At 43.1% G+C, this 6,471-nt stretch overlaps 1 protein-coding gene across 2 annotated transcripts in view; it reads left to right on the top strand.

Moving 5' to 3' along the window:
* The first annotated feature begins 37 nt into the window (after positions 1 to 37).
* LOC102398634 (zinc finger protein 569) overlaps positions 38 to 6,471 on the top strand; it is a 34,479-nt gene continuing 28,045 nt past the window's right edge. For both annotated transcript variants that reach the window (XM_044931250.2, XM_006068749.4), the window contains exon 1: positions 38 to 242. The gene's annotated coding sequence lies outside the window, so the exon portion shown is untranslated. The remainder of the gene's footprint in view (positions 243 to 6,471) is intronic.

Below are 6,471 nucleotides of genomic sequence, written 5' to 3'. Positions count from 1 at the left end.
CGTCACCCTAAACGGTCGAGATTGAAGGACCCAGGCATAAGGGATCGGTCCACCTTCCTTAGCGACGCGTCGGAGAATTACAAACCGCTTGTTAGCCTCAGGGGCCGGGGCGGGGCCGGGGGCAGCGAAGTGGGCGCGTTCTAGTGCACGCGCGTCTACACAAAATGCGTGAGAAGTGAGTTCCTCTGAGCTGGGGGACCTGAAGAAAGTGTGTATGGGGCAGTTGGAAATGGAATGCGCAGGTACGTTGTGCTTCGTCCAGTCCCTCCTTCCCTAGGGCGTTCTTTCCCAGGGAATGGTTTGCCCTGAAGACAGGAGGGGAGAGGTCAGGGTAGAGAGTGTCATCTTTTGCATAAGATTCCTGAGTTTGTGATTTAGTGATGGTGGATGTGAATGTGTTCCCGCTTCCTAAAACGGCTCCTCTGTCGGGTATCTTCAAAGTTTGTTTACCCACTACATTCAGATATAAATGTTATCTCAAGAGGACTTATCTGATTACACTTCTCCCCCTGGACACTTCACGGCTCCTTTGTTGTTGTTGTTGTTGTTGTGTTAGTCGCTCAGTCGTGTCCCATTCTTTGAGACCAAATGGACTGTAGCCTGCCAAGTTCTTCTGTCCATGGAATTCTCGAGGCAAGAATACTGGAGTGGGTTGCCATTCCCTTTTCCAGGGGATCTTCCCAACCCAGGGATTGAACCTAGGTCTCCTGCATTGCAGGCAGATTCGTTACAGAATTGCAGTCAGAGCCACCAGGGCTCCTTAACCTGACTCTATACCTGCTTAAAACAACAGTGTTTGTATTTTAAGGTTTTTACTTTTTTTTTGCCCTGCTAGGTCTTTGCTGCGGCAAGGGCTCAGCAGCTGCAGTGCAGGGGCCCCAGTGCCCCACAGATGTGGGATCCCAGTTCCCCTCAGTTGAGTTCAGTTCAGTTGCTCAGTCGTGTCCTACTCTTTTTGACCCCACAGACTGCAGCAAGGCAGGCCTCCCTGTCCATCACCAACTCCTGGAGCCTACTCAAACTCATGTCTATTGTGTTGGTGATGCCATCCAACTATCTCATCTTCTGTCGTCCACTTCTTCTCCCACCTTCAATCTTTCCCAGCATCAGGGTCTTTACCAATGAGTCGGTTTTTCCCATCAGGTGGCCAGAGTATTGGAGTTTCACCTTCAGCATCAGTCCTTCCAATGAATATTCAGGACTAATCTCCTTTAAGATGGACTGGTTGGATCTCCTTGCAATCCAAGGGACTCCCAAGAGTCTTCTCCAACACTACAGTTCAAAAGCATCAATTCTTTGGCGCTCAGCTTTCTTTATAGTCCAACTCTCACATCCATACATGACTACTGGAAAAACCATAGCTTTGACTAGACGGACCTTTGTTGGTAAAGTAATGTCTCTGCTTTTTAATATGGTGTCTAGGTTGGTCAAAGCGTTTCTTCCAAGGAGCAAGCGTCTTTTAATTTCATGGCTACAGTCACCATCTGCAGTGATTTTGGAGCCCCCCAAAATAAAGTCTGTCGTTGTTTCCATTGTTTCCCCATCTAATTGCCATGAAGTGATGGGACTGGATGCCATGATCTTAGTTTTCTGAATGTTGAGTTTTAAGCTAACTTTTTCACTGTCCTCTTTCATCAAGAGGCTCTTTAGTTTTTCACTTTCTGCCATAAGGGTGGTGTCATCTGCATATCTGAGGTTATTGATATTTCTCCCGGCAATCTTGATTTCAGCTTGTGCTTCATCCAGCCTGGCATTTCACATGATGTACTCTGCATATAAATTAAATAAGCAGGGTGACAGTATACAGCCTTGATGTACTCCTTTCCTGATTTGGAACCAGTCTGTTGTTCCATATCCAGTTCTAACTGTTGACCTTCATACAGATTTCTTAGGAGGTAGGTCAGGTGGTCTGGTATTCCCATCTCTTTAAGAATTTTCCACATTTTTTTGTGATCCACAAAGTCAAAGGCTTTGGCGTAGTTAATAAAGCAAAAGTAGATATTTTTCTGGAACTCTCTTGCTTTTTTGATGACCCAACCTGCAGCTCCTTCATTGGAAGGTGGATTCTTTACCACTGGCCCACCAGGGAAGTCCCTATATTTTAAGTTTTTGTTTAAGTTCCTGTCAACTGACTGTGACTTTGTGGGTGCACTACCCTTTGATTCTGTCACCGTGTGTTTCAGAGTGAGAGTCAGTCAGTTCAGTCGCTCAGTCATGTCCAACTCTTTGCGACCCCATGAACCACAGCACGCCAGGCCTCCCAGTTCATCACCAACTGCCGGAGTCTACCCAAACCCAGGTCCATTGAGTCGGTGATGCCATCCAACCATCTTATACCCTGTCGTCCCCTTCTCCTCCTACCCTCAATCTTTCCCAGCATCAGGGTCTTTTCAAATGAGTCAGCTCTTTGCATCAGGTGGCCAAAGCATTGGAGTTTCAGCTTCAACATCAGTCCTTCCAATGAACACTCAGGACTGATCTCCTTTAGGATGGACTGGTTGGATCTCTTTGCAGTCCAAGGGACTCTCAAGAGCCTTCTCCAACACCACAGTTCAAAAACATCAATTCTTTGGCGCTCAGTCTTCTTTATAGTCCAACTCTCTCATCTATACATGACTACTAGAAAAACCATAGCCTTGACTAGACGGACCTTTGTTGACAAAGATGCAAAACTGTGTGTGGGGGGGTGAACTGCCGGGGTCCAGCCCCGGCTGATCCAGGGTATTTGAAGGAGAAACGGCATCCGAGATCATCAGGAAACAATTGATCAATTAAGCGTTAATTAAAGATATAAAGAGTGGTTAAATAAGGATAGCTCATTGAGGAAATTCAGCAGAGAAAAGAGGCTGAAATAATTCAGCCAGAAGGTGAGAGAAAGAACAACATGGGGAGACCAAGTTTCGGTGAACAAGGCCCGCACTTTATTTTTCAAAGTAGTTTTTATACCTTAAGTTATGCATAAAGGATAATGGGGGAAGGGGTAGAGTCATGCAGTAAGCCAGGCTTTCTTCCTGCAAACTTATCATATGCAAAAGTTTAGGTGATTTGCATCATCTTCTGGCCTGGAGGCCTGTTAACATTTTAAGACCCTTTCTTCAGAAAACATATTTTTCTCTAAAGGTGATTAGGCAGGCGCCACCCTCCAAAAGCATTAAAGTTGCATTCCTATAGGGCAAAGGTGTGGTGGGCTACAACAAGAAAAAGAATTAACTCAAGGGTCCAAGGTTACAAACACTGCCAGGGACACAGCAGGTAAGGGATATGGAGACTTAGCAGCAAACATTGGCCCAACAAGTGAAAAACCCTTCACCAATACAATTTCTAATCAATCTTTTAACTGCTCAAAGGAATCTGTATTTAGACAGTTTAGAACATCTCATGCCTCTCACAGTTGGGAGGCTCTGAGCAATCACATGTGGCCGGAAAAACCTATTCAGGCAGGCTAGAGGATTTCCAAAGGAGTTTGTAGGTTGAAACACTGTCACACCCAGGAACTTTATTAACTGGAGCTGTAAGTTAACTCTTTTTTTAGAGAGAGGTAGTGGGGGACAGCCCCCCGTAAAGTCAGAGGTGTAGGTGAGAGCACAAAGCAGAAAGTAGGCAGACTCTGGTTTTGGGGGTAGATGCTCGAGAATTTCCAGGGGGACTCCTGAGGCTCGATCCCGCCTTTGCGTATGCCGAGCCTCCTTCCTCATGACCATTGCCACGGGTGGAGTTCCTCATGCTGGCTCCTGGCAGTGATAGACTTCCAGTTGAGCTATTCCAGATCCTGAAAGATTATGCTGTGAAAGTGCTGCACTCAATATGGAATATGCCGGGAGATGGCTCCCGGCAGTGAACATGGTGCATTTCTGTGACCATGTGTGTGATTGTGTTATTGTGTGTGACATTTGTGATGCTGTGCGAATGTGCTATAATAGAAAGTGACTGGTGGAGAGTGGAGGAAGGGTGTGGTATGATAGTGCATGAAAAATGGTGAGGACTAGGCTAATGGATGTAGGTTTGTGCAAGGAATTCTGCTCGGTGGTATGTGATTAGAGAGCACCTACTGTGTGCCAGATGCTGTTGCTGTATGTTGTACTGGGATAGACCTAGAAGAAAAATTAGCTTTAAAAATGGAAAATCAAAAATCAGAGTAGAAGGGCAAATTCAAGAGGCCTATTATATGTGTATTTAGATAACAAACAGATATCTGGATCAACACAAAACAGTGAAGAGCACCAAAGATGGGAACTACAGGGTTAACACATAATACTATTTTCTTTTTTAATATTTATTTATTTAGGATGCCCCATGTTTTTGTTATGGCATGTGGGATCTAGTTCCCTGACCTGGAATTGAACCCTCACCCCTGCCTTGGGATCTCAGAGTCTTAGCCACTGGACTACCAGAGAAGTCCCAGTATTTTATTATTTAATTCTTGCCAAAATGCAAACTACTATTTAAGCAAAAATAAAGACAATGTAGTCACGGTTTTATATATTCTTAATACATAAATTAACAGATATAGAAGCTCAAAGCTACGAGCAGCTGCTGCTGCTGCTCCTGTTGCCGCTTGTGTGTGTGTTTGGTGTGGATCCAGTGAAGCAGCAGCTGAGGAGATTAGTTCTCGCCATGGCTGACAAAAAGGCCAGGTGGGGAGTCAAGGCTGAGAGCAATGATCTACTGCATCCTGACGACTGCAGTGCAGTTTTCTCTAGTCTTTCATTTTCCTACTGTACTGCAGTAGTTAGGATACAGTAGAACCAAATTGCAGTTTTCTAATTGAGAATGTCCTCTTGGTAGGTAGGAGCAGAATTTTGGAGTAAAGTAGCAGGATTCTGTTTTAGTAGACACCTCTCTGTTGCTGGAACATATCAATTATATCTTCATCCTTCATTTCCAACTGTGTAAGTGAGTATGTCTCATTGATTGGCTGCCCATCAAATCGTATTCTGATCTGCCTTATTGACAAACTCAGTCATTCACTGTAGACTTTCATTAGTTTACTAAGTGGTTGTATGCCTCTTAATCCTTTAAAAAAAAATACTTATCTGTTTATTTGGCTGCATCAGGATTTAGTTGTGGGCAAATGAACTTCTTAGTTGTGGCTAGCGGGCTTAGTTGCTCCACAGCATGTGGGATCTTAGTTCCCTCACCAGGGATCAAACCTTCATCCTTTCCATTGCAAGGCAGATTCTTAACCACTGGACCACCAGGGAAGTCCCTATGCTTCTTAAAGTGCACCACCTGCCACTTTCAAATTACTATGATCATTGTTCTCAGCCTTGACTCCCTACTTGGCCTTTTTGTCAGCCATGGCGAGAACTAATCTCCTCAGCTGCTGCTTCACTGGATCCACACCAAACACACACACAAGCGGCAACAGGAGAAGCAGCAGAAGCTGCTCATAGCTTTGAGCTTCACTCCTTCTTATTTTTCTTATATTCCCAAGCTGGGCAAACTCAGGTGCTCTCTCCTTTGACACTAGCAGGAGATTTAAACTACACAAGCCTCTGCCATAAACACTCCAAGTCAGTTTCCTTTCCTTGCTTTCACAAGCCATTTGCAGACTTTCTTGGGATGCCTGCTTTGCTTTTCCTAGAAAGCTTCATTGTGTAAGTGAGAAAATGTTCATTTCTTCTTGGTGTTTGTGTGCAGCCTCATCTGTCTCAATATCCTAACCAAATTTGGGGTTGGGGTCCATTCTGTATTTGCCGATTTTAATAGGAATAGACACCAATGTCTTTTTTCACAGGTGACATGATCATCTCCGTAGAAAATGCAATGGAACCTCTAAATACTCTAGTAGAAATACTAAGTGAGTTTAGCAAGGTATCAAGCTACAAGTTACAAAAATCAATTTTATTTCTTATATACAGTTGGAAATTGAAATTTGAAAAAATACCAATTAAAATGCATCAGAAACTCTGAAATACTTAGGGGTACACCTGACAAAAGATTTTGTTACCTGTACATTAAAAATACAAAACATTACTGAGAGGAATTTAAGAAGAGATATATTATGTTCATATTGTGTTGCATAGTTATGAGATTCACCATTATAAAGATGTCAGTTCTCCCCAATTTATCTATATACTGAATATAATCTCAGTGAAAATGCCAGATAGATTTTTTAGTGAATGAACAAATTCCTTCTAAAACTCTTCTTGGTGTTTGAAATAAAAAAAAAAAATTGTATATGAATGTATATAGCAGCTTTAGTTATAACAGACAAAAGTTGGAAAAGCCCATATGTCCTTCCATGAGTGAATGGCTAAACAAACTGTAGTATGTTCACATGGAATTCTACTCAGCAATAAAAAGGAATGAATTACACATATAACAACATGTATGAATCTCCAGGGAATCATGCTGAGTGAAAAAGTCAGTACTCCAATTACATACTTTATAATGTATATACAATATATAATGTATATATACATTATATCGGGCTTCCCTAGTGGCTCAGAGGTTAAAGCGTCTGCCTGC

The sequence above is a fragment of the Bubalus bubalis genome, chromosome 18, assembly GCF_019923935.1.
Source record: "Bubalus bubalis isolate 160015118507 breed Murrah chromosome 18, NDDB_SH_1, whole genome shotgun sequence".
Lineage (NCBI taxonomy): Eukaryota > Metazoa > Chordata > Mammalia > Artiodactyla > Bovidae > Bubalus > Bubalus bubalis.
This window is presented reverse-complemented; position numbering and strand designations above follow the sequence as displayed.